The sequence below is a fragment of the Neophocaena asiaeorientalis genome, unplaced genomic scaffold (genome assembly GCF_003031525.2).
Source record: "Neophocaena asiaeorientalis asiaeorientalis breed wild unplaced genomic scaffold, Neophocaena_asiaeorientalis_V1.1 scaffold24, whole genome shotgun sequence".
NCBI lineage: Eukaryota > Metazoa > Chordata > Mammalia > Artiodactyla > Phocoenidae > Neophocaena > Neophocaena asiaeorientalis.
Genome location: NW_020185317.1, coordinates 6,274,132 through 6,287,067, shown reverse-complemented (window position 1 = coordinate 6,287,067; position 12,936 = coordinate 6,274,132). Strand labels below are relative to the sequence as shown.

The 12,936-nt window shown below is 40.0% G+C and overlaps 1 pseudogene; it reads left to right on the top strand.

Moving 5' to 3' along the window:
* The first annotated feature begins 5,516 nt into the window (after window positions 1-5,516).
* LOC112392117 (nucleophosmin pseudogene) lies at window positions 5,517-6,382 on the top strand (annotated as a pseudogene).
* Window positions 6,383-12,936: the final 6,554 nt, after the last annotated feature.

Genomic DNA, 12,936 nt, shown 5'->3' with positions numbered 1-12,936 from the left:
TCTCTAAGCAAAATGTGGTGCTTCCCCTCTTTTACATCTTCTATTCCAACTTCCTCCACAACACATCTGTGCCAGGCACAGATGCATGGTGGTGCAGACTACCATAAGACATAAATGCTTGCCTCAAGAAACTTAAAAAGATAGCTACATCACTAGATAATACACAAGGTGTCTTTCACCTTCAACTTGTTCAACAAAATATTTATTAGTAATAAAAAATAATATTCATTGATCTTTATTATCCCTAGAACATGACAAGAAATGTTATATTATTTAACCTGTAGAAGCATTTTACTGATGAAAAAAGCCTGGAAGTTCAGTAGATTATACAAATTGTCTACAGTCATATAAATGTCAAGGCTACTGTCACTAATACCTGTATGGAGCTAAAAAGAGGGGTCAATGTAGGAGAAATAGATTTGATATTGGCAGTTGATAGCACAGTGGTAATTGTTGACAGGGTGGGAATGCATGAAATGACTACCTTAGAGAGAGAACATGAATGTGAATAAACAATTCCAAATTAATCCTGGGTGAACATTTAAGTGTCAGGATGAAGAAACAGGAAAGTGAGAGAAACTGAGAAAGAGCAGTAAAATAGGTGAGAAGAGAACTAAGAACCGGTAACACTGTAGAAATCAAGAAGAAAAAATGACCAATAGTGTTGCTGCTACAAAGAAGTCAAGGAAGGTGAAGACTGAAAACAGGTTCTTGATTTGTCAATTATAAAGTTATTAGCAATCCTAACCAGCATATTTTCTGAGGAGTTGTGGAGATAGAAGTCAATTTGCAAAGAGAGATCAGGAAGACAGAGAGAGCAAGTATAGACAAATCTTATACACATTTTGGTGTCAAAAGGAAGAAGATAAAGCAGTAAAGTTGGCCCTCCATATCTGTGGGTTCCTCATCTGTAGATTCAACCAAACTTGGATAGAATGTATTGGAAAAAAATTCCAGAAAGTTCCAAAAAGTAGAACTTTCCACACACAGTGACTATTTACATAGCATTTACATTGTATTAGGTATTATAAGTAGTCCAGAGGTGATTTAAAGTATACAGGAGGCTGTGCATAGGTTATACATTACATAAGAACTTGAGCATCTGTGGATCTGGCTGTCTGAGTGCGTCCTGGAGCCAATGTCCCCACAGATACCAAGGGATGACTGTAGTTTGAGGCAAAGTCAGAATCAAGGGGAAATTCTTTTAGTCCTTTTTGGCTCTCTTTTTAAGAGGGAGGAGACAACATGTAGAATGTGAAGCCACCAATAACTGATAGAACAAAGTCCTAAAAGGGAGGGAAAGGATTCCCTTAGGGAGACAGAATGAGGGGAGGGAGTGGTGGGTGAAGTTATTCATGCTGGAAGGATAGGAAAGGGGAATAAATGGGCTTTACTGTATCCATGACTTAAGAGATAAAGTGATAACACCTAGAATGAGAAGATGAGTAGGATAAAGAGTTGCAGAAAATTTGAAAATATTTGGGACCGTCCCAGTGAGGAAAAAGAAAGGCAACTTTAAAAAAAGAAAGAAAGAAAAGAACTATCTGGAAGCACTAAGTGCTCCGAGGGAGGGTACACTCACCATAAATTCAATTTTCCCAACAGAACTCAGGTCAGCAAGTTTCCTGCCCACCAAGGCTCTTAAAAACAATCACTCTTTCCAGTAAAATGAAGCTGCAGACAGGAAACCAGATTAGCCAGATTGTGGGGTGGTACTCTCTGAAATAAACTACACTCAGGAAAAAGCAAGAGTTTCAAAACCAAATTGTGAGACAAAGTAAAGGCTTCTTTTTATCTTTGCCCTCTCCACCCTCCAGTTACTACTTCTCCCAGAGGATATACATCCTTCACTTTCCTTTTCTTTCCCCTCACCTATTTTTCTCAAACCCAATCCAAACTGTGCCATCTATTAAAATCAAAACTGAAAAATGCATATGTGTTATTTCTGAATCCAAACATCACACGATTGGAGAACATTTCATTTTTATTTCACATTGTCTCAGGTCAATGTGCCAGGTTCTTAAGCCTGTCACAAGTCTCAGAGATCATTCCCGAGAACTGCAAAACAAAGAATCCTGTGACAGAAATGCTGACAACGTGGAAGGACTTTGTGATTTGCTGAGTTACTAATCATAACTTACAATTTTGAACATTTTCTTTTGGAATTAAAATTCCATATCCTAACATGCCCATCTCTCTATATATGGATTAAAAATCATTTAAAATCAACTTCCATATATGAATGAAATGGTAAACTATGTTTTCAAGTACCTCTCCCCCCACCATACACATTCAACTTTTAAAATGATCAATTTCTCATTAATTCAATCTTTTCTCTTACTGAAAATTTGCAGTAATTTAGAAATGGGCTAATTGTAAGTTTTCCTTTTGCACATCTTTCAAGAAGCAAATAAATAAACACAATTTCAAGGGTAATTTTTACTTGAAAAATTTTTACAAGTAAAAATTTTTACTTGAAAAAGGGTAATTTTTACTTAAATTATGTTGACATTTGGAGTGAATATACGCTGATGGAAACATTTCTATGGTGAGGCAAATCAATGCCATAGTGTCTAACTATAGATTTGCTGATCATTCTTCTGTATTCTTTAGAAAGGACCGCTACTAGAATGCATTTAACCTAGATCCAGGTCCTGTCTCTATTTGATAGTACAGATGACCCTTGAGCAACAAGAATTTGAACTGCAAGTGTCTACATATATGCGGATTTTTTTCAACAGTAAACACTACAGTACTACATGATCCATGGTTGGTAGTATCCACAGATGCCAAACCATTGATGTGGATGAACCACCTATACAGAAGACCGACTATAAGTTATACCTGGATTTTCTATTTTTTAAGGTATTTAAAATTTTTTTGTTTTATTTTATTTTTTAAAATTTATTTATCTTTGGCTGCGTTGGGTCTTCGTTGCTGTGTGCAGACTTTCTCTAGTTGCACTGAGCGGAGGCTACTCTTCGTTGCGGTGCGTGGGCTTCTCATTGCAGTGGTTTCTCTTGTTGTGGAGCATGGTCTATAGGCACGTGGGCTCAGTAGTTGTGGCTCACGGGCCTAGTTGCTCCGTGGCATGTGGGATCTTCCCAGACCAGGGCTCGAACCGGTGTCCCCTGCATTAGCAGGCAGATTCTCAACCACTGTGCCACCAGGGAAGCCCTAATTACTTAGTGTTTTAATTTAATCTTATGTTTATTTTACTTCTACCTTTTAAAGTATATGTTATTTTTATTCCTAGGAAATTCCTTAAAATAAAGCATTTATTTCACCAGTGTCAGTCTATAATGCTTCTTTAATGTCAGATCAGAGGTAGTGTTTCAAAAGGAACAGTTCTCAAAAGCCACGACAGTTCCTGCCACGTAGCTGAGTTAAAATGAAGACTCTCCACCAGGTAAAATTTTTAAAGCCTAGTCTGAGATATTTTCTGTACTTAAAAGTAAGAAACTATATCGGCTTTAAAAAACAACAAAAACAACTTTATTATTTACATTTTGCATTAATTAAGACAGGGTACCTGTTATTTATTGACATATATAATTGTTTAATGGAATTTTACTATACGTTGAACTTATTTGAAACAACCTAACTTTCTCTTCTGTCTATTTCAGAGTAATTGCCTAACAATGACCTCTCTAAATTTGTAATTTCTGGAATCTGCACTAATTCAGTTCATCTCTGATAAAATGTTCCGATGCTTAGAATTCTCTCAGTCATTCTACAAACTTATTTATGTTGCAAATGCGTGCTGGATGTGATAATCCGGAACATTGGCATTCTGTTCTGGAGGAACTGACATCTGGGTGAAGGATCCAGTCACGGACGAGAACCTGCATGAAGCAAGATAACTTTAAAAAAGGAATACGCGGTATGCGACGGTGAAGGGAGCACCTATCACAACCTGGTGAGGTCAGTGTACCAGACTGTTTTACAGGGAAGGTGATGCTGAGCTGAGCCCTAAAGGAAAAGGCTTTGAGGATCACTCACTTGTGCAAGGGAGGCCTGCCAGTGCAGGCAAAGGTCTGGAAACGTGATCTGCTGACAGCTATGAGGGTATGTTAGAGAGTCTATATTGCTAGACTTTCAAGTGCATAGGAGAAGAGGAGGGGCTCATTCTCCCTGACTTTATAGTGATCGGAAGATTAGACTTTAGTCCTAAATTCAAATTGCTTCAACCTTAAAAAAGTTTGTATCTAAGAGTTTGACTGAAGTCACAGTTCTTTTGTTCTTGAATGCAAGATGTTCTAGAAATGGTCTCTAACCAGGTCTTTCACTTTGGGACAGGAAATGTTCAAAGAGCAAAACTGTAAACCATGGAGTCCTTCTGAGGAGGAATGTTGTTTATGCACCAGCGGAAGCCAAGGCTCAGCGAGCTTGTGGGTTGAGGGAGAAGGAGATGGGGTTCAGGACCCTGGGTTCTGGCTTGTATGGATCCAGACTGGAGTGACTGGGGAGGGCTGTCCCAGAAGTGTTTCCTAGTCATGAAGTAAAGTCATATGAGAGGCTGTCTCCTTCCCAACTGTTTCACTTTTAACCCAACACAACAAATAGAAAGCAGATTTCCCAGACACTACAGAAGAAGATAAACAGCCTGAGGAAAACTGGACATCTGCAAATCAGCATAGACTAGCTCTCAAATACTTTACATGAATAACAAATTAAAACAGCAGCCAAGCAGGACATGGCAGATGGGGGACTGGGTGGAAAACAGAAGCCTGGGCTGAAGATAAGTACCTGATAAAACGATTCTTTTCAAAGAATGCCAAGAACTCAGATTTGAAGATTAGCCTTGTCAACTTCTTAAGTCTCTGATTCCTCTCAAGAAAAGATGTGATGAATAGATGAGTAAATTATAACGAGTTTTTTAGTAGTTGTTTATAAGTTACTTAAAAGCAGCTCTTTTATATATACACTACCAAACGTAAGGTAGATAGCTAGTGGGAAGCAGCCGCAGAGCACAGGGAGATCAGCTCTGTGATCGCCTGGAGGGGTGGGATAGGGAGGGTGGGAGGGAGGGAGACGCAAGAGGGAAGAGATATGGGAACATATGTATATATATAACTGATTCATTTTGTTGTAAAGCAGAAACTAACACACCATTGTAAAGCAATTATACTCCAATAAAGATGTTTTAAAAAAAAGCAGTTCTTTTAAGCCTCTTAAATGTTTCAGTATACTATTAATTTACGTTATATAGAAGATGACTGACTTAGCAAACGCACACACTGGTCCAGCCAATTATCACAGACCTCAAAGTAGCAGAGTCAAAACCAATGAGGCTATCCTGATGCATGTTAGCCCACACTGTTAATTTAGCATTTGAAGCTAGATTTAAAAGCAAAAACCTATTACCCTTCATATGAGGCTCCATCAGTTATTAATTAAAGATTATGCATTCTGCTTTTCCCTGGTGTGATTCTGTCCTGCTCGACTGTTCCCTGGAACAGTGGTCTTTTATCTCCATCCACCTTCTCTCCCACCTAAGTGTGTGCCACCAACCCATGGAAGATTTGATGGACATGGACATGAGCCCCCTGAGGACCCAGAACTATCTTTTCGGTTGTGAACTAAAGGCCGACAAAGATTATCACTGTAAGGTGGATAATGATGGAAATGAGCACCAGTTATCTTCAAGAACGGTCAGTTGAGGGGCTGGTGCAAAGGATGAATTGCACGTTGTCGAAGCAGAGGAGATGAATTATGAAGGCAGCCCAATTAAAGTAACACTGGCAACTTTGAAAATGTCTGTGCAGCCAACGGTTTCCCTTGGGGGCTTTGAAATAACACCACCTGTGGTCTTATGGTTGAAGTGTGGTTCAGGGCCTGTGCGTATTAGTAGACAGCACTTAGTAGCTGTGGAGGAAGATGCAGAGTGAGAAGATGAAGAGGAGGAGGATGTGAAACTCCTAAGTATACCTAGAAAGCGTTCTGCCCCAGAAGTGGTAGCAAGTTTCCACGGAAAAAAGTAAAACTTGCTGCTGATGAAGATGAAGATGATGATGAAGATGACGCTGATGACGATGACTTTAATGATGAGGAAGCTGAAGAAAAATCTCCAGTAAAGAGGTCTGTACGAGATACTCCAGCCAAAAATGCACAAAAATCAAACCAGAATGGAAAAGACTCAAAACCATCAACACCAAGATCAAAAGGTCAAGAATCCTTCAAAAAACAGGAAAAAACTCCTAAAACACCGAAAGGACCTAGCTCTGTAGAAGACATTAAAGCAAAAATGCAAGCAAGTATAGAAAAAGGTGGTTCCCTTCCTAAAGCGGAAGCCAAATTCAGCAATTATGTGAAGAATTGTTTCCAGATGACTGACCAGGAGGCTACTCAAGATCTCTGGCAGTGGAGTAAGTTTCTTTAAGAAAATAGTTTAAACAGTTTGTTAAAATTTTCCATCTTATTTCATTTCTGTAGCAGTTGACATCTGGCTGTCCTTTTTATAATGCAGAGTGAGAACTTTCCCCGCCACGTCTGATAAATGTTGTCCAGGTTCCATTGCCAAGAATGTGTTGTCCAAAATGTCTGTTTAGTTTTTAAAGGTGGAACTCCACCCTTTGCTTGGTTTTAAGCATGTATGGAATGTTATGATAGGACATAGTAGTAGTGGTGGTCAGACAAATGGAAATGGTGGGGAGACGAAAATATACATGTGAAATAAACTCAGTATTAAAAAAAGATTATGCATTCTTATACATTAAATACATATACACAAAGGCCTCTTTTTTTAAAAAATAAATTTATTTATTTTGGCTGTGTTGGGTCTTTGTTGCTGTGCATGGGCTTTCTCTAGTTGCGGCGAGCGGGGGCGACTCTTTGTTGCGGTGCGCAGGCTTCTCTTGTTGCGAGCACAGGCTCTAGGCACGCGGGCTTCAGTCGCTGTGGCATGTGGGCTCAGTGGTTGTGCCACACGGGCCCTAGAGCGCAGGCTCAGTAGTTGTGGTGCATGGGCTTAGCTGCTCCGCAGCATGTGGGATCTTCCCGGACCAGGGCTTGAACCCGTGTCCCCTGCACTGGCAGGCAGATTCTTAACCACTGCACCACCAGGGAAGTCCACAAAGGCCTCTTTTTAAGACAAAAAAAACCCAGTTATAAATAGACTGCAAAGCATGATGAACCTCCCTAGCCAATTGGCATGGTGCTCCCTGTTGCAAAAACATCCCAGCAGAGGAGTCTGTCATCTGTTATGAGGCATCCAAGGATCTGAGTGCTTGGGAGGCAGAGCTCCTCTCTAGCTCTGGGAAGCCCAGCTCTGGCTGGGGGCTAAATCAAGAATTACTGTGAAGCTCTTGAAACCTACAGATACACACACAAAAAAAAACCCAAACCTCTCAGATATTTTGTATTAAAAGTTTTGGGGGGGCTTCCCTGGTGGCACAGTGGTTGAGAGTCCGCCTGCCGATGCAGGGGACGCGGGTTCATGCCCCGGTCCAGGAGGATCCCACATGCCGCGGAGCAACTAAGCCCATGCGCCACAACTACTGAGCCCACGTGCTGCAACTACTGAAGCCTGCATGCCTAGAACCCTTGCTCTGCAACAAGAGAGGCCATCGCAATGAGAAGCCCACGCACCACAACGAAAAGTAGCCCCCGCTCGCTCCAACTGGAGAAATCCCGCGCGCAGCAAGGAATACCAAACACAGCCAATAAATAAATTTATTAAAAAAAACAAAAGTTTTGGGGGACTTACTTGGTCACCACAATGAGAAGCCCGTGCACCACAATGACGAGTAGCCCCCGCTCGCCACAACTAGAGAAAGCCTGCTTGCAGCAACGAAGACTCAACGCAGCCAAAAATAAATAAATAAATTTATTTAAAAAAAAACAAGAACATTTTCCTTAGAGATAAAAATGGCAGACACCCCTAACATCTAAATAACAAGTAAGGCCCAACATCAGTGAGGCTGCCAGCACAGAAATAATAAAAACAGTTAACATCCAAAAAGGTCTCTTTCCTACCAAAGTTTTAAAAAGTCTCCCTTAAACAATGAGTTAGAGGAAATATAAAAATAAAAAGTTTTGGGTAGAGTTCTAGAGACAGCAGACTCAAAACATAGGTGAGGCTCCAACAAAGCCTGATGGTAGGGCAGATCAGTACACCTTGCTGCTGATTTAAAAACCTAATCTACAGTACTGCCTCACAATTAAGAATTAATACAAACCTAAATTTGTAAAATTATTGTTGAACTCTGCTTCCTAAGAAAGATCTTTCAGGATCCTTTGAGTTGCTTAGTTCTTAAGGGCAGTATTAAATGGGATACTGTCTTTGTCTAATGTAAATATGGTCACCATCTTATAATTAGGAGACATGAAGTCAGAGAGGTAAGGAATTTTCCTTATACCACACTGCGGAAAAATGAGTTTGTAATAGAACTCAAATATTTTCAACCAGTAACTAGAAATGACAACAGTCATATAGCCAACTTTCTATTATCATGGTTTTTAATTCTTTCCATGACTTTTTGTGTTTCTTGGATTCTCCAATCTATAATGTAGGTACTACTGGCATTTATCATTTTACATGTGAGGAAACAAGCACAGAGTAGCTGCATAACTGCTCCAGTATCACACACAGCTGGTAAATATGGAGGCAGGAGGGAAATTCATAGTCCGTGCTCTTAACCACCGTACTGTTCACCCTTTATGTCTCTACCTACTTCCCCAAATAACAGTTTGTGGGTATTTTGTCTATCAGACACCGTGAATGAACTCACCATAGAGTAAGTCCTCCATCTAGACTCAAAGGGAAAACAAAACCACAAGGGTGTCTTTTGGTCTAACAATCTGTGACCCAGGATCTGCTGAGAGGAGGCACCCCACTTACAATTCCTGCCACAGTCTCTGTGGTTCAGGGCCTCAACCCTCCCTAATCCCACCAGCATTCACATTAGTTGTCATCAAGCATTCTCTCCATGTACAACATTGTTTGTTTTATAGAAACATAAAAACACGTTTCAACCACCCATCTGTTGCTTAAATCTCCTCTATGATACACTGGCCAAGTGGTCCGGAAATTTGAAACTTCCCATGGTAGCACATTCCATCCTGGTTGGCTTTCACTAAGAAACGATTTCCTCATGTTGAGAAAAAAAAATCTGTAGCTTCCTTTTATTTTTTCCAATTATAACTATTAGATCTAATCTGTTTGTTTGTTTTTATTTTGAGAATTTAATAAACATTACAGGTCCTACCCCCAGAAAAAATGTAGTCTGTAGCCATGCACAAAAGCTGACAAGCAGCCCTCCTAAGGCATATAATGGTCCGTGGGCCTTAAGTTTAGAAATCCTCTTCGATAATAACCCATCAAATGCTGTACGGGGGAGAGCGCTCTTCCTCTCTGTACTGTGCACCGGGTCCAAGAAGAGACTTGTGTTCTTTTCTCCCCACTGAATTGCATCTGCTTATATTTTGGTCACTCGTTTCAGCCCATGGAGACCTTTCTGAACCCTGGTCCTGTGATCTAATCAATTCACTATCCCTCCTTCATAGGCTTCCTATGACACACAAGGAAGTGTGCACATTTAACAAACAGAATATAATCATATGCAGTTAAGTTTGTCACCCAGGAGACCTGCTTCTGTTCCGATTTCTTCATCAGAACCAATTACTTCAGGAATTAGACTAACCAACTCAGAGGGTACGAAAACACATGAGAGCCACATGATTGAAGGTCTAGGTACTGACTGCAAAACTTCCTTTTACAGTTTAGCATGTGACCTCAGGACACCCAAGTATTTTCCCAGGCCTAAAGCAGCCCTGCAACTGTAGTCTTCCTAAATAAAACAGAATGGCTGCCCAGGGGCTAACTCTTTGGCGTGAAGGATTCTCATGGCCCGCAAGCTTACAAATGCCATGGTGGGTATTAGGGCTTTTTTAATGATTTAATTTACTTGTTTTTAAATGAATTTTTTCATGCTTCAAGAGTAGCTTCTAGTGTTCTAGCATTTTGTGGACAACTTCACATTGATCCTGTCCAAGTACTTTGTAGATTTTATAAATTAACTCATAACACTTCTAGTGTTTGTTATTTCATAACTAAGAGTTTTAATATAGCCAGCATTGTGGAAGAAGATTGAAAAAAGATTTGAGTCAGAGGACCCCACTCTGTCATTAACTAACCAAGTGATCACAAGCAGTTCTTCTCTCCTTTCTGGGCCTCTTATTTCTCATGTGTAAAAGGAGGGAGCTGGGTTACTTCTTCTGTAACGTCTCCTCCAGTTTTCAATATCGTTTTATTCTAATTTTGTTAAATTAGGTGGATGCCCTGAAGCATCAGAACCAATACAAGTAGCAGTATCTGGATTCCTTTCTGTGCTTTAAACTTCAAGGCTGAAAATATGATTTTAATACACAAGGGCTATCACAAAACATCCTTTCACTATATTAGTGACGCATGGTAGGTCACAGGACACAATCTCTCTATTCCAATGATTCCTAAACTTTGGAAACACCTAGGGAATTTTAAAAATTGATAATGCCTAGATCCTACCCCCAAATGTTCCAATTTAATTGGGAAACAGTGAGACCACCTGGACCAGCAGAACTATAAAACCTTCTCCAGTTTAGAACCACTGCTCCAGTCCATAGTTTTCAATTCTGAATGCTTGCAAGAATCACCTGATAACTTTTCAAAGCCTGCCAATGCCTAGATCCACTCCCAGATTCTGATTCAATTGGCCTGTGGGACCAGGGCATTGACATGTTTTTAAACTCTGCAGGGGACTGTAATATGTAGACAGGGTTGGGAGCTACTCCTCTAAACTCTACTTCACAAGTTCCTTCTAGTTGATCGTCCTCACATACTACTCCACCTCACACTGGCTATTCATCAAATGAAAAAATTTTGGACCTGGTTACAAGGTACAGCACCACCTCCACTATATCAACCTGGTGTCATAACTTCCTGCTTTTTCTCTAGGACCATAACATCTTATCTTGTCAGTTAACCAGTGCTCCCTGTTATGTGACTTGAATTGCCCAGCTATGAGCTCTCAAATGCTTCTTTCAGATTGTAGTACCACTTCTTTCTATCAATTTCTGTCTGCTTTATGCATCAGTTTTCCCTAGTACCTTGAATGCCTTTGCCCAGTATTCTAAGCTTCCTCTGGATCCTGGATTATCCTGATAAAATTTCTCCTATGATCCCAACTAACTACGATTAAATGGAGTCTAAAGGACATACCCAAAAAAAAATAAAATAAAAATAAAGGACATACCCAACTGAAAAAAAATAAAAAAAATCTGCCTATTTTCACCAACAGCTAACCAATGCTAGGCACATATAGCAAAGGGATTGGACACACACACACACACACACACACACACACACACACTTTCTAAAACTGTAACACTTTCTTCCATTCAACACTGGCTTCAGTTCTGGACAGGTACCTTAAGAAACACAAGAATCAATCTTGGAAAAGCGCAAAGATGAGAACTGTACATTCTCAAGGGAATTAAGAAGTTACCAAAAGAAGGTGTAAGCAAAGATTAGACCCTCAGTCTAGAAAAATGAAAGCTGACGGTGAATCATTTTTAAATCGTGACTAAAATAATATTATTTTCTCAAATATGGAACATAGAAGCTGAAAGAACAACTTTCTAGGAAAAATAAAAGATAATACTGCATAGTAAGTATAAAACAAAATTATAAGGAGCTTATACAGGTTAAAGATAAATAGGTTCTTTGACAGCTTAGATAAACTTGATAAATGAGATAAAATGGGTTTTTCAGGAAGAAAAATTACTTAACATTTGGGGGGGAACTTTATCAGTTTTTAAAGTACTTTCATACACACACATGTTTTTATTCAAGTCTTATAAAAAACCTGAAGTTAGAGCTGTTCTGAGAACATTCTGAACATTTTGAGGCCAGTATTACAAAGGTATCCAACATCTTCCACAAAAGCTCCTTTGAGATGCTGTCTGATGCTGGGCTGGCCAGATATTCGCTCTAGAGGCATTTATATTCTTTATGACCAGAGGTGGATTTACCATGAATCTAATGAAGCTTTAAGCTTTAATCACTTCTCTTGCAAGGGTTTTTTCCCAGTCTTAATTGGAGCCCTGACAGTAGGTTCCCATGGTTGTATGTTTTTGTCAAATAGCAAAAGTAAGTTGTTATCATCTGTTGTGACTTTTTTTCTTCATTCTGAATATTTATTTTCAAACATACTCTGTATTGGAAACTTTATATTCTTTTTCTTAAATATGGAATGTGGTGCCCCTCCTGCTTATGAGCTATTATTACTAAGTCATAGCATCCTGCTACCCACTGCAAGGCCATCAATATCCTCCTCTTTGTCTTTTAACCTTCCTTCTCCATCAACACTCAGCCTTTGAGTTTCAGCTGTTCCTTGCTCTCTCCTCGGTCATATTTCTCCTTTCTGATGACCGTCTCCTCACAGGGAATGTCTTCCCAAGGAAGACTCAGAGTATCAGGTAAAGCTTTCCAGTTATTCCCTTTCTCCTCCCTGGACCAGCTCTCCTCCTTTTCCTCAACCTTGGAGAAGGTTCTCAGTCTGAGAGAACTCAGTTTCTACTCGGAACTCTGTCTGCTGTGTCCTCCCAGCTTTGCCCTTTCATTTCAGTCACACGCCCTTCTCCTGTTCCTCAGAACCTTTCTTGCTGCCTTTGCCCACACTCAGCACCTTCAGCAGTTATGGTCTCCTTTAGTGGTTTCTCTCTTCTGAGTTTCCATTCCTTCCCCAAAAGTAAAAAATACACTAAAGACTGAAAATGCCTTTTATCTTGAGTTGTTTTGGCACAAGTGTCCCAGAAGGAAGGGAGAGAGAAGATGTGTGGCAGTTACTCCTGGGCCAAACCTGGGAGCAGTGCTTTCCCCTGCTGTGGATAAGTTGCCAAAGTAGACACTGGGAAATGAAAAAAAAGAAAAAAAAAAGTTTTTCCTTCCATGAA